At 38.0% G+C, this 13,469-nt stretch overlaps 1 protein-coding gene across 26 annotated transcripts in view; it reads left to right on the top strand.

Moving 5' to 3' along the window:
- Nucleotides 1-13,469, top strand: part of KLF12 (Kruppel like factor 12) — a 442,425-nt gene that overhangs the window by 162,396 nt on the left and 266,560 nt on the right. For 2 of the 26 annotated variants that reach the window (XM_045054354.1, XM_045054350.1), the window contains exon 3: nt 4,913-5,017. The exons of the other annotated variants lie outside the window; for them this stretch is intronic. The gene's annotated coding sequence lies outside the window, so the exon portion shown is untranslated. The remainder of the gene's footprint in view (nt 1-4,912; nt 5,018-13,469) is intronic. 26 annotated transcript variants of the gene reach the window in all.

The following is a 13,469-nucleotide window of genomic DNA, read 5'->3' as shown; positions in this document are numbered from 1 at the left end:
TATTATTTGAAATATTTTTTCTAGCCAGCTTTTGGGTCCTTTTTACAGGATCAGCATTTTTCAGTTTGTTCTTTATGCCTCTTCTGTTTTCTCCATTAAGAAAAATGTATTTGTCTTCCTTTGTGTTCACTGGATTAATTAAACCTTTTTTTTCTACATCAGTATTTAATTTTTTTTAGCTATATCTCCTCATTTTTAAACATGTTTCCTTATCCCATTGCTGTTTTTCTTCTATTTATTGGTACTAAATTGATAATTTTTTGGTCTTCAGTACATTTGGATCACTCTGCAACACCTTTAAAAATTTTTTCTATTGTTTTGTCATTTCATCTTTGAGTCCTTTCCCACTAGTAATCATTTTTTGAAGTTCTCCCACCATGTGAAGCTTTTTGTTTTTAGGTTGTGTGTTCTTTAGGAATGAGAGCTTTTTTTTTCTCCTTTGCATGCTTGTTTCCTTTCTTTCCTCTCTTTTCATTTTCTCCTTCTTTACTTCCATTTATCCTGTGATAGGTTTATACATTTTATTTCCTCTTGTCCTGTTAGTAGATATTCTATTTGCTAGGATTCAGTATTGGTTAATCTTTCTTCCCTTCTTTCTTATAGTTGGGACCTATCTGTTTTCACTTGGATTTTACTTTTTGCTTATTTTTGTTTTTTCGAGATGGGGAGAGTGAGAGCTAGAGCAAGTGAGAGAGTGAGAGAGTGAGCAGGGGAGAGGGGAAGAGGAAGAGAGAATCTTAAGCAGGCTCCACACTCAGTGCAGAGCCCGATGAAGGGCTTAATCCCACAACCCTGGGATCGTGACCTCAGCCGAAATCAAGAGTCGGACCCTCAACGGGCTGAGCCATCCAGGTGCCCCCTGGTTTTTACATTTTGAGAATTAGTTATTGTCGGTTCCATTTTGCTATCATTCAAGGTTAGCCGTGGCATGGGGCTTATTCTGGGGAAGTGGAGGAGGAAAGGGCTTGGCTGAATTGTCAAGCTGTATCAAAGTGTCCTCCCCCTTTTTGGCCATATGCGGACAATGATGCCCTTTCAAAGGAGCACTCAGGGATAAAACCACCTTACAAAGGCATGCAAACTATTTCTGCACCTTTCGGCTGAGTGTCATGAAGCTACTCCTCAGGGAGCTTTGTGATATTTTATTTCCTACTGTGGCTTCCCTCTTTACACACATGAGCCCTGTTGCATAGATTTTAACATAATAAAGAACTGAAATTTTTTCCATAGGATCATTATTTTAAATATTTAAGGTTGTACTTCTGGGCCAGTAGGAACATCTTCTATGTTAAATAACAAGGCCATTTGACATATTTTCTGGAGCAAACCATATATGGAAATAGTAAACAGGCTTTCCATTTCTCTTTTTGGTATATCTTTCCATCTCTCTTCCTGTTGCCAACACAGAAGCACCTTCCTATAAAGTGTATATCATTTTAAGTGATCTCTCACTGGGCATCCAGATTTTCTGTTGTTCTTGATGTTTTCGTTTAAAAAGATGTAGTATTTGTAAAATCCATGCATGAATTCATTGTGTCCAGTGCCTTGTGGAAACATACTCTTTACTTCACTGTGTTTATCTCACACAAGGGGAATAATTCTTTTTTGGTACTGATATAAATCCACTTGTCACATGGGCAAAACATACACACTCGTCAGTGTCCTCCTGGTGATTCATTAAGTCTTTAGGGTGCAGAAGGGCAGTGGTGGGTCACACTAGGGCAGGATTTTAGCCAGGAGTCTGTTACCTTGGATCGATCTACCAGTTACTGGTTTCATTTATGTTTGAAGTTGCTCTACCGTAGCTGTGATTACTGTGGATTCCATCTGAGACATACAAGATGATAAAAGTAAACTGAAATTTATAAAGTTTACAAGTATCTCCAAATTAACCTTGACGTCCAGTGTATTATGTTATGTTTAAATGCTATTGGTGCTATACTTCTTTTGAGACGGCAGTAGAATCTTAAGGAAATTGTCAGTTACAGGTGTCAAAGACTGATTATCTGTGTCTGAGGAACTACGTGTTCTAAGTGATTATTATTAATCAATTGCACTGCTAATTTTATTGATTGGATTAATTATAGGGAGTCAGAATTTGAAGACTATTTTAAAGACATTCCATGATTCTTTAGTGGAACATTCACAGTGAAAATGTGTCAGGATAATGGGAGAAGTTTCATTTATTGTCAGCATTCCTTATCCTGATATGCTGAAAACTCACAATGTTTGAACAGGCTTAAAATTCTCATGCAATAATTATGTTATCTTTAACAGGTGGCTGTGATTTTGTATACTCATGCATATTAACTTTTCTTTCCTTCTTTTTTCCAAAGTATTCCAGCATTTTAAGGTTTTCTTTGCCATTATAACTTAGCATTTATTTTCCTGAGAGTCTTTTGTACCATTCTCTTTGATTTGGTAAACCTTCATTGATTGTGTAATATGAGAAATGGGATTGTTTAGCCAGTGTAATTGTGCAACCAGTTAATTTGTGAGTGGAAAACAAACTGGCAAACAAACAAAAACTTTTAAAATCTCTGTCAATTCAGGTAAAAAAAAAAATCTTTTAGCTCTGTGTTTTCATAGTTCCTATTACTATCATGAATGCAGTATTTTCATTAGCATCAGTAGTTATACACAAGATCTGCTGGAAAAATGGTGGTAATGAAACCTGTCTAGCCACAGTTAATTAAGGAGTTTTCTTGTTTGAGCCTCAGGAGAAATATTCACCATGCATTTCTTAAAACATGGCCTTAAAGAAACCAGCTTCCTCCTTACAATTTAGTAACTTTTCTTGTCTTGAGGGATATCTTCACGGAGGTGGAACTAAACTGGAAAAGGGTGATGTAGCCCAGATAAATTATATATGCATTACATCGTTGCCTAAGAACAGGGGTCAATAGTTCTCTTGTCTGTTAGAGTATATAATTGTGCCTGCATTAGATGCTGGCAGCTTATCAGAGGCTCGGGCTGGCGTTTGGTCTCAGTTTATTTTATTAAGGAAGTGCATGTATTTGGATTTCATTATGTCTCTCCCCCAAATTATTAACTTCAGTATAAAACTCTTAAATGTGTTTGCAGTTGATTACTTATTAAAAGATTCTGGCAAGTGAAGGGTTTAATTTATAATGTCTAACTTCTTGACTCCTTGCTTGACTGCATCTTTTTTTTTTTTTGGCATCTATTTTTATTGATATATTAACATATTTCTTAAAATAGCCCAGTTTTTTTTATCCCTTGCCAAGTCCTGATAACTTTCTCATTTTGTGGTATTTATGTTTATAATATTTTACCATTTGCAGTCGGTATAAATTTAACTTTGAAAACCCCTAACAATTCTTTTGTTTTTTTAAGGGTACCCTCCCAGTTGATATTAACAATTTTTTTTTTTTGCAGCTTATATAATATTGTTTAAAAAACATTCTCTGCCCTTCTGCTACTTCCAGCCCTTGATGTAGCCCACTGAAAATGGGTACTTTTGACAGCATCTGTACTGGGAAATGCTTTCCAAATTAAACATTTGTTAGAACACACAAACAGTTTATTTGGATACATCTAAGATCCTAAATATTTGATTCAGCTGCCAGTATGTGCTTTATTGGCTAATGTTTCTAGAGTGTTTCCACATTTTTATAGGCTAGTGGCCAAGTTGTCCCAACAGTCTGGTACCTCTTGGGGAGTTGAAGTGGTTGTGGACATGGGGAGGTGCTGGCACTAGGATGCTCCTGTGTGTAGTCCGTTGGCATGTTAGAACTCACAGAAGTTGACCCCTTCAACCTGGAAACGTATAGATGCTAATGAGCTTCCTTAGTCTGTCCAGAGTGACTTGAGGAAGCCCACTCAGATCCCCGGTGACATTGATTCAAGGAAATCAGAACTGTTAGAGCAACTTAGTCATGTTGGACCTAAGGTCATCAAGAAGTTTAGTACAACTGAGATCTAAACTATCATTATTGTACAAAGATATATTATGGTTAAAAAAATACTGTGTAGTGCTTATGGTGTATAAAGCACATTCTTCAGTGACTTCTCATTTAATCAATTAAAAAAAATACTTGGGAGGTAGATGTGTTATATCTATTTTACAGATAAGAAATCACACAAGCTGGAAATGCTGGTCTGTGGGTTTAAATCCTCATCATTGAATTCTACCTTCTGTGTTCTCTCACGGTCCTACATGGGAAATAAGGCATGGCCAATGGAAGATGGACCGACCTAATGTGACACAAAATTGCACCCAGTGTATATCAGATTAATGACCTAGGAACTCTGCTTGAGGTACCAGCATCAGAAGGTCAATCAGCAACAAGGATTTGCTGATCCTAACTAAGCACTATGGAATTATAAAGTTTTGATTCAATGAGATCTGAAACTACAAGTAGGTGTCTATACAATGAGAACAAAAAGTGGATAAGTGAAGATGCACATTTGCACATTGTCTACCAACAGGTAGACATAAGTATGTTTTCTGTGTGTGTGTTTATATGTGGCATTAAAAGGAAAAAGATTGGACGGTCGCCCTTGAGGAGGATTTTGAGAATGGTGTATGTTAATTAACTGAGACCAGTTGCAAAGGCTTCCATTCCTCAAATGCAGAGTGTTTTTTATAGATGTGCTTGGTGGCAAGCAATATGCTGGGGTCTGGGGGATACAAAGGTAACTAATACATAGGGCTCAGCCCTGAGGAGGAATTTATAATCTAGCAAACACAGTAGAGGAAATGACTCCTTCAGTTTGGCAAGGGGAGTGAGTTGTCTCTCCTTAGAATTCATGTGTTGAAACCTTAACCCCCCAGTGTGACAGTATTTGCAGGTGGGGCCATTAGGAGGTAATTAGATCATGAGGCTGGAACCCTGATGTTGAGATTAGTGCCCTTAGTAGAAGAGACGTGAGAGATTTCTCTCCTCAGGTGACAACACAGCAAGAAGATGCCATCTGCAAGTAGAGAAGAGAGGTGTCACCAGGAACTAAATAGACCAGCACCTTAATCTTGGACTTCTCAGCCTGCAAAATTGTGAGAAACCAATTTCTGTTGTTTATCCCACCCAGTGTATGGTATTTGGTATAGTAGCACGAGCTGATTAATATAGTAGAGACACCTCTGTCTCTGAGTCTTCACAGACCCATGTTTGGATGAGGATTTGAAGGATGAGTAGGAATTCTGCCACCAAATAAGGAGGAAAGGGGTATTCCTCCCAAGGTAAACCAAGTGTGGGTATGCCCTAATGTGTACAAGGGAATGTGAAAGATTCAAGTGGTTGTATGTTGTTGAAGGGATTTGAGAGAGGTTAGAACCCAGTCTGCTGGCTTTTGACTCTTTTTTCTACTTCTCTATTTTCATATATTCAACTTAGTTTGGCCAGGATAAATTTTCATTATTTATAGTTGTTATCTAGGATATGCTTTAGAATCTCTGGAAGATAGGCTTTGTATTCTGATCCTTCGTCAGTTTTGATCCATATTTCTTGGCCACTGCTACCCTTCCCTATCTTCCCCCGCCCCCCCCCACACACACACACACACACACACACACACACACACACACACACACACACACACACACACAGTGGGAATCCTAACTCAGCAGCAGCCCAGTATTTCCCTTGGATAAATATCCTCCAGCTCCGATATAACAGAAAAAAATTGAGAACAGCTGCCGTAAGCAATAGGAACACTTTTAAAAATTATATATATAAATGTAAATATGTATTGATGTATATATATATTAATTGTATGTTATAGTCGTATATAGAATTTATGTATTTTAATGTTTTATTATTTCTCCCATACATATATATAATATAAATATAAATATATGTAGTAGGGAATATATATATAAAATGGGGAAAAAACATCAACCTTATGTGTTTTATAGCAATGTAATTCATTGCTGATGTATATATAAGTTGGAAAGGAAATTGCTGGCAGCCGGGAAGCAGAGGGTATTCAATAGTCAGGAAGAGGTGATGACCCGATACAAGGCTGCAGCGGTGGAGATAACATGAGTGGTGTAGAGAAAGATTTCAGAGGTGGCATCAATACTACTTTGCCACTGATCAAGAAGTAAAAAGGGTCAAAGGTGCTCCTAGATTTCTCATTTGGTGCAGGTTGATATCATTAACATGAGTAGAGAATAATGGAGAAGGAAAAGAAAGGAGGTTTTTGGAAGTATGAAGTGGGAAGAGAAATGAGGAAGTGAGGAGACTTCATAAACTTTCTTGGACACTTCTTAACTCCTAGAGATGCACATAGAGGTTAGGATAGGGAGTAGAGACCTAGAACTCAGGAGGGAGATGTGAGCCAGAGGTAGATTATCTGTAGAGAGATGGAGTTACAGCAGTGGGTGTGACTTGGGTTTCTCCAGGAGGAAGGTGTACCTGGGAGAAGTGATGCAGCCTGAGGTGTCGCACTCAGGTCCTAATGGTGATCCTGAACATGTGATGGATGCTCTAGGGGCTCCAGGAAAAATACAAGAAGAACAAGTCATCTCTTAGAGTTTACACCCAGAAATAGTCTTCCCATCTGTACTTGTTTTATGTTTTATTAAGTATTTTCACAAAACCATCTTTTAGAAAACTTCTGTCATCTAAACAAACAGTAAAGCAAAGAACGTCTCAAATTAGAGTATTCATTTTGCAGTTAGGTTACTGACCGGCATAGATGATGACATGCACAGATTCTGTTCTTGGGGGCGGGGGTTGTGTGCAGAAATAGAGGCATATCAGATAATTGTCTCCATTGAGAATACTTGGTAAAGTAGAGACGTATAGGAGCATAGTAACATACCACCATTGAGGTCGTAGTTGTCCAGAAACCATGGCTATTTGGGATTCCACCAACAATTCGGAATTACACAGGTAAGACTTCTGAGAAAACAACTAGACGACACAAGGTATATTTACGTCACTTCTACAAGACTGTGTTGTGTGCTCAAGTTTCTTACTACTTTCCATGCAAGTTTAGCTGGCTATTTTTTTAAATTAAATATATACAAAAATGAGAAACAGCACATTTGTAATCAGCATTTTACAAAGGACCTTAAGAATTATCTGGTTGAATTTCCTCATCGTACTTAGGCCCAGAGATGCCAAGTGACATGTTCAAGGTAATTTAGCCAGAATGATAACCTAAATCAACTTGACTGTTGGTCCAGCGTTCTTTCTATTCCACCATAGGGCAGAAGGAACATCTATAAAAAGAACATGATGGCATGAAGAAGTAAAAGGCTGACAAACTATAAAATGCAGATACAAGGAGCACAACAGTGTATGCAGTATAGACACACTTCAATGGGCCCTGAAGTTATCTCTGTATGCAGCATTGCATAGCCTTTGAGGTTCATAAGTATTGGTCTGAGTCATCAAGAAAACGTTCACTTATGTCCGTTTCCGTGTATATATGTATATTAGGAATATTTCCATCCCAAGTGGTTAGTACTTTTTCTTTTAAATTTGGAGTTAAAAGAGATAACCCCTTACCCATCCAGAAAACTAAACTCTCCAGAATACAACATTCCAAGAAGGCTGTATATGTGAGGCTTATTGGTAAAGAAACAAACCTTTCTTGTGACCTGCTCACTCTTTCATTACGATGACGAGACTTAGATGTTTGTTGCACAGAATAATATGCCTTAATTGCTTCTCGGCCTTTTGGCTAAGATCAAGTGCAGAATAATATGCCTTAAAAGTTGCATGAGCTTATTTAGAACTGAAGTCCTCGTGATGCTTACAGGAAGGAGTTGTCTGTGTCTTCTGCTCTGCTTGTAAAGCTGATGGCTTATGGCTTATTCTTGGGGGAAGGCATGAGAGCCTTTCTTTTTTCACTTTTGTCTTAGAACCGGGTCCCTTAAACTCTTATTCATATATTGTCCACCTCATTCTTCTGTCTTTGAACACCACCCTACTTGAGTTCTGTTATGTAACCGTGTATTCCAGTCTTGGCTGATTTCTTTATCTTGGCATTCCGTGGCTCTCTGCACTCATTCAAACCTTAGTTTCTCAGTTTGGGTGGCTGGCACGACACTATTTAACCAGTGTTCTTGGTTCAGCCCACTTGGCTGTCAATCTCTGCACCTTCTATCCTTTTCATTAGGCCAGGAAACTAATTCCCAAGTCAAAAAGCATTTAACTATGGGCTAGGAAAATGTTACATTTGTATTCATAGGAAGTTATCAGAAAACAAAATTGGTAGGGTTTTTAAAGCAAAGGAACTTGTTAGAATTCAGCATTTTTACTTGTCTTTAACCATATTGCCACATTATTTATAAAATTTCGTCTATAAAACTTGCAGGTAAACACACACATAAAATTTAAATGGACACGCTCATTTTCTTTATCTCAGTTTGGGGTATTTAAGTGGCTGAAATTAGTTAGAATTTTTTATCAAGGTGGAAAAGACAGAAGTTGTTTGTATACTGTGGAATATTTACTAAAATTTCACTGTATTTCCCAAGTAAAGTTCTGGAAAATTGCTGGGCATATAAATTGAGGGCTGTTGAGTTTCGGGGCTGCTGTGAGACCTTAGGGGTTACTTCCTCTTGAATAGGGTGAGAGATTGTGGAGGATTGGGGCAGTGTACGGAATTGACTCCCTTGTGTGACACTGGGTGAAAACTGTATTTTGGCTCAATCCTTTTGCACATGGCACTGCAAGAGGCCACAGAGGTTAGGACTGCATTCAGGCTATTCTCAGAGGAGACCTGGCTGCCCTTTGCTTACAAATCCCCAAGGGGAAGAGAGTCCATGACCTCCACTGACTGCACATTTCAGGGCCTCACAATCGCAGTTGTAAGGAGTTCTTCCTAAAGCCCATCCCTAATCCTTCCTCTTTCAGTTTCTTTTTTTTTTTTTAACTTTTACAGATTTCCCCTTTTTCATTTCTTTATCAAAACAGTACATACTTATTATGTGTTCACTGGACAAATAACAGAAAACTTAAAAAAAAGTCAGACAAAATAAGTGAAGCTACCATTGTCTTCATTACATTCAAAATAATGAGATAATTTGCGATATGCCATTTGTATTTTGGTTTTGATACTGAAGGATATATAGGGCCAACCTGTTTGTGTCAGTGGATACACTTCTCTGTGTTTTGAAATGACCCTTCGTAGGATTTTATTTTATGGCTTGATAATTTATTTAACCACCCTCCGACTTTTGGATATTCAGGTTGCTTCCAAGATTTAGTAATTACAAACAGCAGAGAAATAAATATTCTTTTGCACATCCTTAATTATTACCTTAGGATAAATTCCAAGAGTTAGAATTGCTGGAGCTAAAGGCCATGCGCATTTTATGGCTTTTAATATTTTTGGCCAAGTTGCTCTGTGGTTTATAGTCCCACCTACTAGAAGATGAGAGTGGCCTGCTCTTAATTAGTTTACATTGCAGCTGCATTGCAAGAACTTGGAAAAGAGAACTCATTGGTATGAGATGCTCAGGTCCTAGCTTGAAGAGCATGCTATAATGGGGCTAAATAACCACCATCCTTTTCCTCTACGGGTGCCCCTTCCTGTCACCTCGTGCCTTACGGTTATAGTGGGAAGTTTTGTGTATTTGGTCTTTTTTTAGAGAGGAGAAATGAATGGTGAAAAAAGGAAGGGGAATGTTGGATCATGTGTGTGAGTGTTCTCTGCATTCCCAGCCCAAGTGTGCAACGGGATCACGAACAGCCGTGTAGATTGAAGGCAGGGTCTCTGCATGGGTGATAACCGGCATTCCCATCTATCATCCCGGACTGCAAACCTGATCAGTCTTTGTCTGTATGGGACTGTACAGAGGTAATCAGAGGCTGGAAGCCTTGCATCTGTTAGTTAGAAAAACCAAAAATTTATAAATTTTGTGGAAGAATGGACAAGTGGGCTATCAAGAATAATTTGTGCTTATAAAATATAGTATTTCCTGTGGCGACTTGATATAAACATATTCCCCTGAAGATTCTTCCATCTGAAGCAAATACATGAGAAATTTATTGTCTTAGAAAAATGTACTTATAATGGTGGTAGCACTTACCATTAAAGTATAAAGATACTGACAATAACTTAATTCACAATACTGCTTTTTGTGGTTGTTTTGTTTGTAACCTAGTCATGTTGAGAGTATTTGATCGTAAGGCAAAGTCTTTGGACTGGCAAGTCACAGTGGTGTCCTGAGATGGGTTACAGGTGTGCCTGAGGTGTCCCATCACTTGAGCCTTCGGGATTGTCTGCAAGGCCAGCCTTGTCTGATGACCCCACTGTGTAGTAGAGTCATTACCTGTTCTATAGATCCACAATGGAAAAACAGTTGGGGAACACTGCATATAGATCTGTTTTGGCCTTTGGCTTCCCTGAAATATTAAACTTCAGGTTCAGGTCAATGGTAATGTGTCTGAGCATCCTTTTACTCCACCTCATATAGACTACTCTGATACTATTTTGGGAGAATTGAGACATCTAAAAAGTTTGGGGTATCTAGTAGAACTAGACCTACCTAAGGTTCTCATAGAGTGATTCTGAAATTCTAATACAGACTCCAGTGCTCTTTTGCCCTTGAAAAGCACACCGAGGTAGGCTTGGTTTTGCACCTATGAACTGTACCATGAACAGAGATGCACAGATAGCCGTCGGTAAGAGCCATTGAGGAGCTTACTGTTGCGTGGACCTGCTTATTAATATTTGCGTTTCCTTGTAAACTGTATTGCTCTGCATCCTTGGCTGCAGTTCACGTAGGTGTGAAAAAGTACCGAATACCTAGGCTTCCTCTTTAAAGTTACACCGTAGCACAGACCATTTTCTCATTGTCTCAGCTTTGGGTGGAGGATTCTGAATGTTATAAAATTAGACCTCAGATATTTGTCCTGGTAGTTTAGGAGGTGCTATCAGTGCTTTCAAGTTAGTTTCTCTATTTGTTGGCTTCCCTGGTAATAAATCGTAAAAGCAGGCCCATGAGTCGAGCCTCAGGCACTGTTAACTGCTTACGTTCCTCTTTGTAATTGCACAGTGCTGGGTTTTTCCTCCCATGCATCATGAAGTAGTGTGCTCCTTTTTGCCAACCCTCTTGGATCTTTGCACTTGTCAACCAGGGAACCAGATCTTAGCACTCAAGCTGTACATGGTTTCTTACTTAAAAACTAATAGCCCGAAGAAGTGTAAATGTAGAATGCTGTAGCAGGTGATTACATTTAGACAGCTGTATTAGCATTGTATATTGCTTCTCTGTAACGTTTTCTGTCGAAATGTTAAAGGTGGCCCTATCCAGTATTTTGCATGAAAAAATTATCTATTGATGTTATTGCATCATATCAAGTACTAAATCATCAAAAGACTTTTCCATATAGAGAAATGGGATTATTTTGTTGAATACTTTTTAACTTAACGGATGGCTGGTAGAAGGAAAGTTTCCAAAAACATTGTTGAATGACTTCTGCTATTTTTTGGAAGTAGGAAGACTCACTACCTAAAACTGTTTTTTTGGTGTTCACATCATGCATTATAGAATTGGAAACAGATTGAAAAGTTAAGGTTAGTCAAGGCAGAGTGCTGTGACTCAAAACCTGCAATTGTTTTTCCCTTCAGACATTTTTCAGAGACATGCAAATCAAAGTCAGATATGTACTTATAACAGATACAACTTATATATGAACATACACACACACACACACACATATCCATATCCTTCTGATATCTTCTGGCATAAAAATAACTTTTATTGCCTTATTTAGTTGTATTTTAATCTTAAATATAACAAATACACTGGGTGACACTTTTCTTTATTGCCAGGAGAAAAATGATTAAATGCAGAATGATCTATTTGCCTGTATTTTAGATTATTAAACAATCCCTTCTACTGGTCTTGGCAAAATGTTCATAGTTAATGTTGGATAATAGAGTAACATTTGAGTCACTGTTTTAAGCATGTTTAAACAATATAATATAGTGTGGGAGACTCGTCTGTTTCTTCAAAACTCTCGGGCTAGCATCTTACTACTTTGATGGTTTTATAGACTTGGCAATAATGGTTGTTTTCAGGAATCACCATTCTTGCATGTATCTAGATATTATTTCTGATGTCCTCTGAATAAAGTAAGCATGCATTCTTGAATTATCCATTTATTTTTTAACTGCTTTTTTGAGGCTAGTCTAAAGAATATATTCTTGTTTTCAAATTTAAAACACGCAATTTGAGATTAAACTTAAACCAGAGAATTTTTTTAATTAGCTTTATTTTTAGAGCAGTTTCAGGCTTACAGCAAAACTGAGCAGAAAGTATGGAGAGTTCCTATGTACCCCCTGTCTCCTCCACCCATGCACAACCTCCCCTACTATTGACATCCTGCCCCACAGTGGGATATTTGTTAGGGTCAGTGAACCTATATTGATACATAAGTATCATTCAAAGTCCACAGTTTACAGCGGTTTACTTTTGGTGTTGTGTATTCTCTGGGTTTGGACAGATGTATAATGACATGTACCCACATTGTACTTTCATATAGAATAGTTCCACTGCCCTAGAATTCCTCTTTGCTCTTCAAGTTTATCCTGCAGTCTTCCTTCACCCCTAGAAACCATTCTTTTTTTTTTTTTCTTTTCTCTTTTTTTACTGTCTCCATAATTTTACCTTTTCTGGAATATTATGTAGTGGGGATCATGCCACATGTAGCCTTTCAGATAGGCCTCTTCCACTGAGTGATATACGTTTATGTTGCATCCATGTCATTTCATGGCTTTATGGCTTATTTCTTTTTAGCGTTGATTAATATTCAATTATTGAGATATACTACAATTTATTCATTCACCTACTGAGTGACATCTTGGTTGCTCTCACATTTTGGCAGTTATGAATGAACACTATTATCAACATCCCTTTGTAGGTTTTTGTATGGACATCCATTTTCAGTTCATTTGGATAAATTTCAAGGAGTGTGATTACTGGGTCCTATAAGTAGTATGTTTACTTCTGTAAGAAAGTAGCTAGACCATTTTGCATTCTGACCAGTAATTATGAGAGTTCATGTCACTGTACATTGTTGTCAGGATCTGGTATTGTCAGTGTTTTAGATGTTGGCCATTCGAATAGATGTAGTGATCTTGTTCCAATTTGCAGTTCTTTAAAAAAAAATTTTTTTTTTCAATGTTTACTTTTCAAGGAGAGAGAGACAGAGTGTGAGCGGTGGAGGGGCAGAGAGAGAAGGAGACACAGAATCTGAAGCAGGCTCCAGGCTCTGGGCTGTGAGCACAGAGCCCGACGCAGGGCTCGAACTCACAAACTGGGAGATCATGGCCTGAGCCGAAGTCGGATGCCCAACCGACTGAGCCACCTAGGTGCCCCAATTTGCAATTCTTTAATGACCATATGATACTGAACATCTTTTTATATGCTTTCTTGTCATCTGTTTATCTTCTTTGATGAAGTGTCTTTTAAGGTCTTTGGTCGATTTTTTAATCAGATTGCTTGTGTTCTTATTTTTGAATTTTAAAAGTTCTTTATA

Source organism: Felis catus, chromosome A1, assembly GCF_018350175.1.
Source record: "Felis catus isolate Fca126 chromosome A1, F.catus_Fca126_mat1.0, whole genome shotgun sequence".
Lineage (NCBI taxonomy): Eukaryota > Metazoa > Chordata > Mammalia > Carnivora > Felidae > Felis > Felis catus.
This window is presented reverse-complemented; position numbering and strand designations above follow the sequence as displayed.